The sequence below is a fragment of the Cupressus sempervirens genome, chromosome 2 (assembly GCF_028749045.1).
Source record: "Cupressus sempervirens isolate cs-2001-9-10 chromosome 2, ASM2874904v1, whole genome shotgun sequence".
In the NCBI taxonomy this organism is placed as follows: Eukaryota; Viridiplantae; Streptophyta; class Pinopsida; order Cupressales; family Cupressaceae; genus Cupressus; species Cupressus sempervirens.
The window spans coordinates 403,690,683-403,706,008 of NC_143119.1; positions in this window are offsets into that span (position 1 = coordinate 403,690,683).

Below are 15,326 nucleotides of genomic sequence, written 5' to 3' on the forward strand. Positions count from 1 at the left end.
CACTATTGGCTCCTCGACCCACAAGTTGGTAGCCTTCCTTGCCAAATTATTATTCCCCCTGGTTGGAAATTATGACTCCTTTGTCAAAGATTCCAACCATTTTGTCTAGTTCATCAAAGACTCTAGTTGTGACAACAATGACATCTTAGTTAGCTTCAACGTTGCTTTGCTTTTCACTAGGGTTCCCATTCTTGATTCTATTGGTATTGTTAAGAAGAAGGTTAGTGCTGAGGTAGCCTCTCTTGTGGAGTTATGCTTGAGATCTAGCTTCTTCTCCTTCAATGGCATCATCTATGAACAAGTTGATGGTGTAGTCATGGGCTCCCCTCTTTCACTGATCATTGCCAACTTATACATGGAAGAGTTGGAGGTAATGGCTTCACACTCTTTCCCCCTTAAACCCAAACAGTGGAAATGCTATGTAGATGACAACAATGTCTGTTGGCCTCATGGAATTCACAAGTTGGAAGAGTTTCATGCCCATATCAATAATTTAGTGTCTAGCATCTTGTTCACCAAGGAGATGGAATCTAATAACTGCTTACGTTTCCTTGATGTCTTAATCCTTAAAAAATTTGATGGTACCCTGGGCTATCAATTTTTTTGCAAATCTACCCATAGTAACCTTGATTTACATGCCACCTCTCACCACCACCTCAGTTAATTGGTCAGGATCCTAAAAGGCCTATCCTTAAGAGCTTTTAGGATTTGCGACAAAGACAACTTGGACCAAGAGCTCTTGCATCTTCATCGAGACTTCAAGTGGAATGGATACTCGAACAAGAAAATCTCTATAGCTTTCCACTTAGCCAAATCCTTCTTTCTTTCTTTCTCTAGTTCTCCCCCCTCTATCTCCATGTCTTCTCCTTTCATTTCGATTCCTTGTGTCGCAGGTATTTCCAACAAGATCTCTAAGATTTTTGGCAAAAATGGCATTTGAGTTGCCTTCAAACCCTTATCCACTCTAAGAGATTGTGTTCCCCCCATTAAAGACCCTAGAGATACCTTTTTAGAGTCTAGGGTCTATAAGGTCATGTGCTCTTGTGGTACCTCGTACATAGGGGAAACTGGTCATTCCTTCAACACTAGAATAAGAGAGCATGCAACTGACATCAAGCATGAGTGGGTCCTCAAGTCTTCCTTAGCAGAGCATTCTTCCTCTACTAAACATCACATTTTCTTAGAGAAGATGCAAATGATTTACAAAGAAGACAACTTCACTAAAAGAAAACTCAAGGAAGCCATTGTCATCAACGATAACCCTACTAACCTCAATCATGATGAAGAGTGGATGTAATGTCCCTTGTTTAAATACTTAGAAATTTAAAACAATAATTTAAATTTGAAGTTTCTTTTCTCTTTTTTTTTACCAAGAAATGGTCTCAGATTAATCTGACAAGGTAATGCAGATAAGTATATGACTGTAGTATGCAATTCCTTTATCGCAATTGAATCTATTTGTTAATTTGACTTTTATTGGATAAGTATTGAATGCTTGGCTTGGTTATGATATTGCCAATTTTATTGATTATCAAATACTTACAATTACAATATTATGGTCACTGTTTATATTTCACTTTAATGATTTCCAACTTCAATATATTCACTGCTACGATGGATAGTAATATTACCACTTTTATTAATATGTTTCCTGCAGTGCTGTAGTGCCGCCTCTAACTTGCCAATATATGCTTTGCACCAAATGCCAATGGTAATTCCCTCCAAATAGAGTCGATGAGATTATCCAAGGTGTTTGATATGTTATGTATTAATGCTAAGCCTGATGATGCCATCCACTCCTTCTTGTCGGTTTCTTCCCCTGATACATGTAAATGCCATGAAAGGTCTCTGCTCTGCTATATATATATTTGCACCAATAATGCCAATGGCTATTTTCTTTAATTAGAGTAGTTTGGATATGGATGAATAAATAAGAGAACTGTCTTCCATGCTGCTCCATGAGAGGAATTGATCCCCCTTTTATACTAGTCCAATGAAGTGTTGTTTTCCAAGAGACGTGTCCTTGTCTCTTCTCATCAACCCTTTCTCTATATTCACAAACTTTAACTATGGCATTCTTGTCCCAATTAGTTATCGATAATATCTCTTAATGCAGACTGATACCAATCGATGTCAATCCGCTGCCATAGACCCACGATGTTCTTGAATTTTTCTTGGTACATTCAATTCCATCAAGTTATGGTGTCTTTATATGTAGATCACTAAGAATAATCTCTTTTCTATGTTTCGGTTCTCCTTCCGGTTCAACGCCTCTTTCTCATTTAACAAAGTCGTATGCTATGTTTTAATTAAACTCTCATTCATATTACACTTCTTACTTGGACTTACACAAATATTAAATTATTATAATAAATAGAAATGTCTTCATAATATATCTCAATTAGTAAGCTTGGAGAACAAGATTTCCGCTTTTCAAAAGAGAGATGTTGAACTTATATTTACGTAAGTTTATATTTTATATATATTCGGGGTTTGAATATACAACATTATTTTAATTTTTATATTTATTATTATAGTATTTTTTTTTCATATATTATTTATAATAATATTTAATTCTTGATTATATTATAATATTATCTTTAAATATGTTCATTTCATAATATAACTCATGTAGGTACATTCTAAAATTATTTTTGGAATTTGATAGTATTTATAATCAAAATATTTATTTGTTATAATTATTATATATCTCATAGATTATTATATATTATATTTAAATATATCAAAATATATGTATTAAATGATTTTATATCATATATTTATCTATCTATATTAATCTCATACTATTATTTTAAACTCTTATTAGAATCTATAACTGGGGACATCACAGTCCTCCCCTCTCAAAATTTGCTTGTCCTCAAGCAAAGACAACTTATAAGACTATCTACATGTAATGTTAATATCCTTATGATGTAAGAAAATATAAGCATCTATTGAATATAAATATTGATGCATAAATACATGAAGCAAGCATGAAGTAGACACATGAATGCATGAAAACAAAAAAGCATACATGATGAGGATAGATGATACATGAAGGCACAAAGCATAAACGATGCAGACACATCCTACATTCTCTATAATTTAATTTTCACAATGAAGTAAAGGGAATGATTTATAAAATATACTTCCCCAATATGCCTTTTGATCATGGATCCCATAAACAAAAATAATTATTAGCATATAATAGCTCCAAGAAAGATGAGTCTTGTGATGATTCCTTTTTAACCCCTTGACCTAAAATCCAAATTTTAGGCATAAGTTAGGGAATCATTCAATATTTAGCAACATAAAACCATCATTATTATTAAGGTGTTGAGGAGATGAGTGTTAATCTGATGAACATAATCATTTGGAAGATTTCTTCATATAGGGCACATGAATCTTTCTCTCCTTATTACAATCATCATAAGATGGAAGACTTACAGTGCCAAAGGGCACATGAAATAGACTACGAGTGGTTCCCTAGAGGTTATCTGTCATGTGCTCGAAATTACTCTGCCTCTCCCTCCACAAACTCCCTACCTTAAGATATCATAATGTGGATGAGAGATAAACCCTTATGTACTATAATTGGAATATGTTCCTAATGTTATCATGATTCCTTAGGAATGTATCTCAACATATATATATATATATATCCACTTAATTTGATATTTATCTAATTGTTTATATATTCACATCTATATATATGTAGATAGATGATATTAACATCCCATGTATTCTAATATAGAGTGCCATATCTATTTCATTATTATATAAATGCTATAATTCCTGTGAATCAATTATTAAATAGTTTTGTATTTATGGTCACTGAATTTCTTAAATCTATATTAATTCAGACATCTATATGTATCGATTATAGGCACATACCTTTCTTGGTTGCTGCAAGTCTATATCAATGTATGAAGTATATTACTAATTTTGTATCACAGATTTCCAAAATGCTTTTACACTAATGATTTTCCCTTGTGTATTTCTCTATGTATTTCGCCGTGTCTTATCTGCTATTCCTTATCATTTTCATTTTCTTTTTTGTCTTGTAAACTTTTCTATTTGTTACTTATGATAGGGGCATAAGAATCTCTCTCTCTCTCTCTCTCTCTCTCTCTCTATTGCGATCATCATAAGATAGAAGACTTATAGTGCCAAAGGGCACGTGAAAAAGACTACAAGCGGTTCCCTGGAGGATATCTATCATGTGCTTGAAAATACTTTGCCTCTCCCTCCAAAAAGTCCCTGTCTTAAGATATCATAATATGGACGAGAAATAGACCACTATGACTATAATTGGAATAAGTTCCTAATGTCATCATGATCCTTAACATGTAAACTTCATTTTGATAGCAATCTAAATATTTGTCCAAATATCTAAACATCCAAAAATAGTGTGTAACATTTGTGTTAATCAATCTTTCAATTATCGTCAAAAGCATGCTTATAAGTATTACAACCAAGGCTTAATACATAATATTTATTTGTAGATATAATCATTGCTTAAACTAGTCATTGCATTTTATGCCAAACTTAAATGCTACCAAGAACTTGATACAATATTGTCAATGATATCTTGTGTAGAGGTGTCAGGTCATCAACATCACTGCCAATAAAAATAGACCAGTATATTAGCAGTAATATATCTCCATACTATTCACTACTTCAACTTGTATTAAAATAAGAAATATAGTTTTTAGACATTCGTTGTGGTTATGGATGGCTTTTAATGTAGCTTAATTTTCCCATATATGTATGCTTGACAATATAATTCTATATGTCATGAATTGAGATGGAACTTTTGAGTGCAAACTAATAGTTCTTTATACCTTTGTACATCATTTTTATCTTCCTTCAGTCACACAGGTGGCATATTTGAGTGTGACTATCAAAATTGGGAGTTATTGATTGAACTCCCTACAACCCATTGTTGACTGCTGACACAAATTTCTACAGGATCCCTTCAAATGAAACTAATTGCACCATCCAAACTCTCATTTCACTGGCAATATAATTATTGATAGCTCAATACAGACACTAATTTATCAATTACATTTACAACTTATTCTGATACCAAATTAGATTTTTTGGATCTACTGCAAATGTAATAACACAACTATTGTATATGGTATGTTTGTTCCCTAATATTCCTAAGTTCATTAGATAATTGTTCACTCATTTTTGCTCCCTTTCTCATTTACTATTTTTACAGGATGGTAGGATCATGCTCTGATACCACTTGTAATGTCCCTTGTTTAAATACTTGGAAATTTAAAAATAATTTAAATTTGAAGTTTCTTTACTCTTTATTTTTACCAAGAAATGATCTCAGATGAATCTGACCAGGTAATACAAATAAGTATATGATTGCAGTATGCAATTCCTTTATCACAACAAAATCTATTTATTAATTTGACTTTTATTGGATAAGTATTGAATGCTTGCCTTGGTTATGGTATTGCCAATTTGTTTGATTATCAAATTCTTGCAATTACAATATTATGGTCACTATTTATATTTCACTTTAATGATTTCCAACTTCAATATATTCACTGCTACAATGGCTAGTAATATTACCATTGTTATTAATATGTTTCTTGCAGTGCTGCCTCTGACTTGCTAGTATATGCTTTGCACCAAATGCCAATGGTAATTCCCTCCAAATAGAGCCGATGAGATAATTTCCATATTTATCCAAGGAGTTTGATGTGTTATGTATTAATCCTGAGCCTGATGATGTCATCCACTCCTTCCTATCGATTTCTTCCCTTGATATATGTAAATGCCATGAAAGGTCTTTGATCTGCTATATATTATATATCTACACCAATAATGTCAATGGTTATTTTCTTTAATCAGAGCAGTTTAGATATGGATGAATAAATAAGAGAACTATCTTCCATGCCGCTCCATGAGAGGAATTGATCCCCCTTTTATACTAGTCCAATGAAGTGTTGTTTTCCAAGAGATGTGTCCTTGTCTCTTCTCGTCAACCCCTTCTCTATATTCACAAACTTTAATTACGACATTCTTGTCCCAATTAGTTATCGATAATGTCTCTTAATGTAGATTGATACCAATCGATGTCAATCCACTGCCATAGACCCATGATGTTCTTGAATTTCTCTTGGTACATTCAATTCCATCAAGTTATGGTGTCTTCATATGCAGATTGCTAAGTTAGAATAATCTCTTTTGCACATTTTAGTTCTCCTTCCAGTTCAACGCCTCTTTCTCATTTAACAAAGTCATATGCTATGTTTTAATTAAACTCTGATTCATATTACACTTCTTACTTGGACTTCTAAAAATATTAAATTATTATAATAAATAGAAATGTCTTCATAATATATCTCAATTAGTAAACTTGGAGAACAAGATTTTTGCTTTTCAAAAGGGAGATGTTTAACTTATATTTACGTAAGTTTAGATTTTATATATATTCGGGGTTTGAATATACAACATTATTTTAAGTTTTATATTTATTATTATTCTTAATACTATTACATAGTATATTTTCTTTATATATTATTTATAATAATATTTAATTCTCAATTATATTATAATATTATCCTTGAATATGTCCATTTCATAATATAACCCATGTAGGTACATTCTAAAATTATTATTGGAATTCGATATTATTTATAATCAAAATATTTATTTTTTATAATTATTATATATCTCATAGATTATTATATATTATATTTAAATATATCAAAATATATGTATTAAATGATTTTATATCATATATTTATCTATCTATATTAATCTCATACAATTATTTTTAACTCTTATTAGAATCTATAACTAGGGACATCACAATGGAGCTTAAGTGGGTCTTGGCAACCATTGTTATCCTCTCTTCGTAACCCCCCTACTCATGACTCCCATTCCTAGTCTTGTGCCTTTCGTGCTCCCCCTTTCCCTATTTTCTCCTTCCTCTCTATGTGCGCCCCCCACCATCACCCCCCCACCCCCCCCAAACTCGCCCCCCCTCCCCCCATGCTTCTCCCTCCTTTAGGTCTACAGATGTCGTGCTTTTCTCATTGTTTTTCTTTTATACATGTAGATGTACATCTACATCTACATCTACATCTATGTATGTACATATATATGCACATATATATATATATATATATATATATATATGTAGATATATATGTACATATATATACATATATGTATATATATATCTATATATGTATATATGTATATATATACACATTTATATTTATATTTTTACATGGATAGGTTTAGTTATATATATATATATATATATATATATATGTACATCTATATATATATATATATAGACACAAGTACTCCTACACAAGCAGTGAACATAGAAGTAATTGGGAAGTGATATATCCACTAGAGTTTTTGGATACACACACTTACACATAGGGTTTCTCCTTGTCGGTATTGTTATTTTTATTTTTATATTATATATATAGTTATTTATTTATTTTATTTTTTATTTTTTATTTTTTATTTTCAAAATCTTTTTATTTTTTAATTAAACAACTAGTTATTGCTAGTACTCGATAAACACCATAAAAGTGTTGTAACTTGGTAGATTAACTAATTACTGATCATCTAGCATTCATAATTATTAATATGCATGCAAAGGTTAAATAAAATGAACACAAGAGACACTAGATTTAACGTAGAAATCCAATATGGGAAAAACCACCAAGTAACTAGCTACCAATTTTTCACACTTTTGAAGTGAGCCCTATTAGGAGTCAACCCTATTAAAGGTTACAAAACACACTGTTAGGTGTGACCCTGTTAGAGGATTTAATACCCTGTTAGGAGTGGCCTTGCTAGAGGTCTTTAGAACAATTCAACTGAACTATCACCTTGTTAGAGGATTTATAAAATGGTTGTTAAACCAACTCTATTAAAAGATTTGAAATCATTGCTACAATAGTTAGAAAGTAACAATGAATTGACCTGAATAAGATGCAACTAAATTTGCCGATAACAGATCTCCATTTTGCACTATTAGATCCTTCTCGATCAAATATAACTTTGTTGCTCCTCAATGATCTCTGGTCATCCTTCAAAATTTTCTCTTAGTCCTTCTTTCTCATTCACATCCATCACACACTTAGAATTCACAACTTAACCTCTTGTATATACCATTCAGATTATCAAGTCGGCTCATTCACAAGTTACATTTACCAATAGACCATATATTAGTCGGCTACAAATATTATATTAAAAAAAAACTTTATTTCACAAAATAATGGAATCCTTCACTAGCCGACCCTGCTCGGTAAATACTGCTTCTAGAAATAATTTCTTGAGTTAACCATCTTAACTTAGTTAACACTGCAAAAACTACAAAATCCTTTGGCTATTGAGTTAACTCAGTAAGAACTAAATTTCCTTCACTATCCATGAAAGCTCAGTTAGAACTGTTTCCTACACTATTTTCTCTTGATGACCGAGTGAGCTCGATAACAACTGTTTCCTGCATTATTTTCTCTTGATGACTGAGTGAGCTTGATAACAACTAAATTTCCTTTGCTAAACCTTGAAAGTTCGGTAGCAACTACCTGTGCAAGGTAAAGCATAAGAATGCTCGGTAGACACTGTAAACCTTCTTTGCTAACCTTCTGAACTTGGTAACCTTTGTCTTTTGCCTTGCGGACCATCTGAGCTCGGTAGACTTTGACTGGTAACTAATATGAGATTTGTCTAACATCAAAGACAACACACAATTGAACAATTGTATCCAACAATCTCCCTCTTTGGCATTGATGGAAACACAACATGTCATAGCAAAATGAAATTTGAAAATGGGTCTAAATAGATCTTTTCTTTACAAAAATCTCCCTCTTTCATAATAATCTCTCCCTCTTACACAAGCTCTCATTTTCTTGCAAATTTGAGAAGAATATGACAGTATACTCTCCCTCTTTGACAACACATGCCAAAGACAACACAAATCAAATGAATAGCATTGTACGTGATGTACTGATTCATATGCAATGTCTTCATTATTTTGCTGTATCAACTGATAGATCTTCAATTCTATTTTTGTTGATGCATCACTAAAACTGTATTTTGGTGAGCTTTAGATAGGAGAATGATCCCTAACTTACCTTTTAGATACAAGAATGCATCCTTAGGTAAAGGCTTTGTGAATATGTTAGAAATTTTTTCCTTTGTATGGACATATTCCAATCTGATTTCCTTTTCTTGTACCAATTCTCTAACAAAGTGATACTTTATAGCAATATGCTTGGTTTTTTAATGCATTACTAGATTCTTGGACATGTTTATTGCACTTGTGTTGTCACAAAACATAATAATAGGTTCTTTGATTTCTTGCTTCATACCTTCCAATAATTGTTTGAACCATACAATGTTTGAGTAGTTTACTGATGCTACAACATATTCAGCCTTTGCTGTGGACTGGGATGTACAGTTCTGCTTTTTACTTGTCTAAGAAACCAACCTCTTTCCAAGAAAGAAAGCTCCTCCACTTGTACTCTTTTTGTCATCAACATTTCCTGCCTAATCTGCATTTATGAATACTTTTAAATCCAGATTTCCTCCAAGTTTATACCATAATCCATAATCTTCAGTTCCTTTTCAATATCTCATGATTTTTTTGATTGCCATCATGTGATTTTCTTTTAGTTTTGCTAAGAATCTTGCCACAATTCCTACTCTAAGGTAAATGTTTGGTCTTGTATGCACTACATACTATAACTTTCCAATCATAGATCTATATAATGTTTGATCCACTTCCTTTGATTCATCATCTTTGGTAAGTTTCAATCTAGTACACATACAAGTCCCAACTGGTTTGTAGTCTTCCATACCAAACTTTTCAGTATCTCCTTTATGTATTTAGATTGAGAGATGTAGATTCCATTCTTATTCTATTGAATTTGAAGGCCAATAAAGAATTTGATTTCACCAAACATTGACATTTCAAATTCCTTGTTCATTTGTTTTGAAAATTCTTTGCAAAGATCATCATTTCCTATGAACAAAGTGTCATCTACAAATATCTCTACTAAAACAATCTTATTATCTAGTCCTTCCTTTGTCTACAAACTACTATTATCATTAGTTCTTTGAAAACCAATCTAAATGAGATAGTTATGCAATCTTTCATACCATGCTCTAGGGGCTTGTTTGATGGAGTACAACTCTGCTACCACTAAGAAAGGTATGCTCTGATACCACTGATGGAGTACAGCCCTGGTACCACTAAGAAAGGTATGCTCTGATACCATTGATGATGGGCCACACCACCTGTACCAACTCACAACCAAAAAATGCAACAAGATGGAGACAGAGAGATGACAAAAATGCTTCATAAAGCATCCATTAATACTTGAAATCCATTATAAGAGATTACATTTGAAGAGCTTACAACGCAAGAACTTCTATTTCTTGAACTTCCTTACAAGAGATTACATACAAAGAGCTTCTACTTGAAGAGCTTCACTTGAAGAGCTTCTATTTCTCCAACTTCCTTTAGAAGAGCTTCCATTTTTTGAACTTGATTACAAATGATAATAAGCCTTGCTTAAATAGGCACTTCTAACCCAAGACATTACAAACACAACCAATGTGGGATAAAAGGTAAATACAACTACTTTTAAATAAATATTAAATTCCCACCCAAATACAACTAAGCACCCAACAAATATTAAATACATGATTTAAGGATCTTTCCACAAACTTCTAAGATGCCATCTACACACCTCGATTAATGGAATGACAACTATTTTTATTATTTTCTATTTATGCCACCCATGCACCTTGAAAATAGAGATTCCTCTTTTCTCCATTTTTCCTATTTTTCTATTTTTTATTATTTTCCTTCCATTTTTGTCACTTTCTCTCTCCTCCACAAATTTTTTTTTTCTCTTTTTATTTTATTTTAATAATTTCATTTTCCCATGCAAGATGCTCCTGCATTAGATCATTGTTTCAGACCATATAATGCTTTATGTAGTTTGCAGACCATGTCCTTCTTGTTTGGATCAACAAAACCTTTAGGCTGTTCAATGTAAACCTCTTCATCCAATATGCCATTGAGAAATGTTGACTTGACATCCATCTAATAAACTTTGAATCCTTTGCATGCAACATATGCAAGTAAGGTTCTGACACCTTCCAATCTTGCAACAGGAGCAAAAGTATCACCATAGTCTACATCTTCTTCTTGAGAGTATCCTTTGTATACTAGTCTAGCTTTGTTCCTTGACACCTTACCATCTTCATTTAACTTGTTTCTAAATGCCTACTTAGTTCCTATTACATTTTTGTCTTTAGGTCTAGGTACAAGAGTCCATGTTTTCTTTTTCTCTATTTGTTCTATCTCTTCATTCATGGCTTCAATCCAACTTTCATTTTCTAATGCATCTTTGACATTTCTAGGTTCTAGGTTCATTGTTACCAAATCTTACACTGCCACCATCATAATTTTCAAAGTGTTCAAAGTTAGTTTTATCACCAGTCATGTGATGAGAACAACCACTATCTATAATCCATGTATCATTTTTTATCACATGGAAAATGAGTTCCATTTCTTCATCATTATTAGATTCATCATTTACAGCTATGTAAACAATTTCATCATCTTCTTCTTCATCAGAATCATTAGAATCTTTAGCCATAAAAATGTTTTCTTACCTTTATCCTTGAATGATTTGAAGTCTTTCTTACCATTGCACTTGTGACCTTTCTTCTCATCCTTGTTTCGCCTATTTGGGCACCTAGTAGCAATATGTCCAATTTCTTCACAACAAAAATAGATTAGAGGAACCTTACCTTTGTATTTTCCTTTGCCTCTTGAATATTTCCTTGCTAGTAGAGCTTCAACCACCTCAAGATCACTATTTGAACTCTGTTCTGATTCTTCATCACTCTCTAATTGAGGATACTTTAACTTTTTCCCTTTTTCTTTGAGTGAAAGCTTGGCTTCAAATGCTAATTCAATGTTCTTGGTAGCTGGAACATAATTATCATAGTTGTCTAGTTCAAATGCAATCAATCTTCCAACTATGGCCTCTAAATTTATCTTATAATTTGCTTCACATCTTCTTTCTTGAATTGCAAAGACTCTGATTGCATAAATGGGAAGTAGAGTTCTAAGAACTTTACTTATAACTATCTCCTCCTTGATATCTCCTCTAGATGATTTGATTGCACTAACACATGCTTTAACTCTTTCAACATATTTTGCAATGTTTTCATCCTCTCTCATGCTCATTTGATCAAATTGTCCTCTCAAACTTTCTACTTTGGCTCTTCTCACATTATCATCTCCTCCATAGATTTCTTCTAGCTTGTTCCACATTTCAAAGGCGATTTTGCAATCCTTGATGTCATCAAATTCTTCATAACTCAGAGCAGATGCTATATCTATCATCATGTTGTTGTGGGTCTTCTTTTTAGCAATATCATTGACAGATAATGTACCAACAAGTTCTGCATATTTTTCATCAAGGTACTTCAGTCCTGTATCTCCAATAGAAGCTAGATTAAGTCTCATCAACCCCTTCCATGCTGAGAAGTTGTCCTTGTTAAGTCTTAGAATTTCTCTCTTATAAGACATCCTGAGCTTTGGCTTAGATCCTTCAAATCTTTTCCTACAAGCACTAAAATCTCTGATACCAATTGTTGGAATTATAGATGGAGTAACTAAGAGGGGAGGTGAATCAGTTACCACAAAAACAAATCCACAGATCCCTTAGATGTCTTAAACAACTAGTTATTGCTATACTCGGTAAACACCATAAAAATATTGTAACTCGGTAGATTAAATAATTACTGATCATCTAGCATTCATAATTATTAATATGCATGCAAAGGTTAAATAAAATGAACATAAGAGACACCAGATTTAATGTGGAAACTCAATATGAGAAAAACCACCAAGTAACTAGCTACCAATTTTTCACTCTTCTGATGTGAGCCCTGTTAGGAGCCAATCTTGTTAAAGGTTACAAAACACACTATTAGGTGTGACCTTGTTAGAGGATTTAATCACCCTATTAGGAGTGGCCTTCTTAAGAGATTTGAAATCACTACTACAATGGTTAGAAAGTAACAATGAATTGACCTGAATAAGATGCAACTAAATTTGCTGATAACAGATCTCCATTCTGCACTATTAGATCCTTCTCGATTGAATATAACTTTGCTACTCCTCAATGATCTTTGGTCATCCTTCAAAATTCACTCTTAGTCCTTCTTTCTCATTCACATCCATCACACACTTAGAATTTGCAACTTGACCTCTTGTATATACCATTCAGATTATCAAGTCGGCTCATTCACAAGTTACATTTACCAATAGACCATATATCAGTCGGCTACAAATATTATATTAAACAAATAAACTTTATTTCACAAAATAATGGAATCCTTCACTGGCCGACCTTGCTCGGTAAATACTGCTTCCAAAAATAATTTTCTGAGTTAATCGTCTTAACTCAGTTAACACTACAAAAATTGCAAAATCCTTTGGCTACCAAGTTAACTCAGTAAGAACTAAATTTCCTTCACTATCTATGAAAGCTCGGTTAGAACTATTTCTTGCACTATTTTCTCTTGATGACCGAGTGAGCTCGGTAACAATTGTTTCTTGCATTATTTTCTCTTGATGACTGCATGAGCTTAGTAACAACTGAATTTCCTTTGCTAAACCTTGAAAGCTTGGTAGCAACTGCCTGTGCAAGGTAAAGCCTGAGAATGCTCAGTAGACATTGTAAACCTTCTTTACTAACCTTCTGAACTTGGTAACCTTTTTCTTTTGCCTTGTTAACCATTCGAGCTTGGTAAACTCTAACTGATAACTAATATGACATTTGTGTAACATCAAAGACAACACACAATTGAAAAATTGTATCCAACACACACACACACACACACACACACACACACACACACACACACACACGTATATATGTATATACATTGATACATGTATATATATAAGCATATATAGACATATATATAGATATATATTTGATTCTCACATATTCGTTTGGCTGTCGTCTTCTTTATATTTATATTTATATGTGAGAGTATATATATATTCTTAGATATATGTGGACAAATATGAATATATACATGGAGGCATATACACACATATCACTCTCGTGTTATGTGTGTGTGTGTGTGTATATATATATATATATGCACATTCACATACACACACACGCACGCACTCACACACATATATGTGTACACTTTTTCACATCTTATATTTATACATATAATACAGACATTTCCATGGTTTTACCCCTCCTCATTACACACACACACACACACACACACACACACACACACACACACATATGGTTATCCCACAGTAATGGGTTCCACTTTTTGACCAATTTTGACACTGAAATCAATATTTTTGCAACAAATGTCACGTTCAAGTGACTATATCTCCAAAACTATAAATAATTTCAAGATGACATAAACTAGTGATTTTGAATACTTTTTTCTTACTTTGTAACTATATTTTTTAATCTAAAAGAAAAAAAAAATTATGTCAATTTTTTTTATCTCCTCTAAAAAGTGGTACATAATAAAATTCAATATTTTAAAGAGTGACAGTCTGTTTGACACACATAAATTTTTTTTTCTAGAAATGATAATGAAGTAATTATTTTGGCGTTGGATTTGTAACATCAATATCTAGTGTTTGCATTTGGTTTGATTTATTTTTGTTGAATATTGTATAGTTTATGAAGTTTTGAAGTGACATGAATCGTAATTCAGACATACGTTCCATCTGACATAGATAATTTGAAGTCAATTTATCATAAACCTAATTTTTTTTTTTGAATATTAAGGTATCTCAATAAGCTAGTGCCTACATATTTTTCAAAAAAAAATTGAACTAATTTACTAATTTTCCCGAGGTGTCGAAGTCGGTTGATGTTCAATCGGTAATGAACCTATAACGAGTTAAACTCATATTTGAAAGTCTTAATGACTAAAATATGTATTAAAATTATAGTCGTTGGAAAGCTTGCTCCGAGCAGCACATTTTGACATTTTTTATTTTACAGTAGGAGATCATTCTCCTGCAATTATGGGAGTCAAAAGAGCAAAAAATAAAAAAAATTAATGAAAAATGGGTTGAAATTTTCTTAATTTTGGGCGTTCGCCTGAACATGGTGTTCGCACGAACATATTAAGCATGTTTGTAGGAACACGTGTTCAAGTGAACATGCCCATTGCAATTTCAAGGCGGTCAAAAAATTAAGTGACCATATTCGCGGAACATGCCTAAATTTTTCATGTTCGTGCAAACA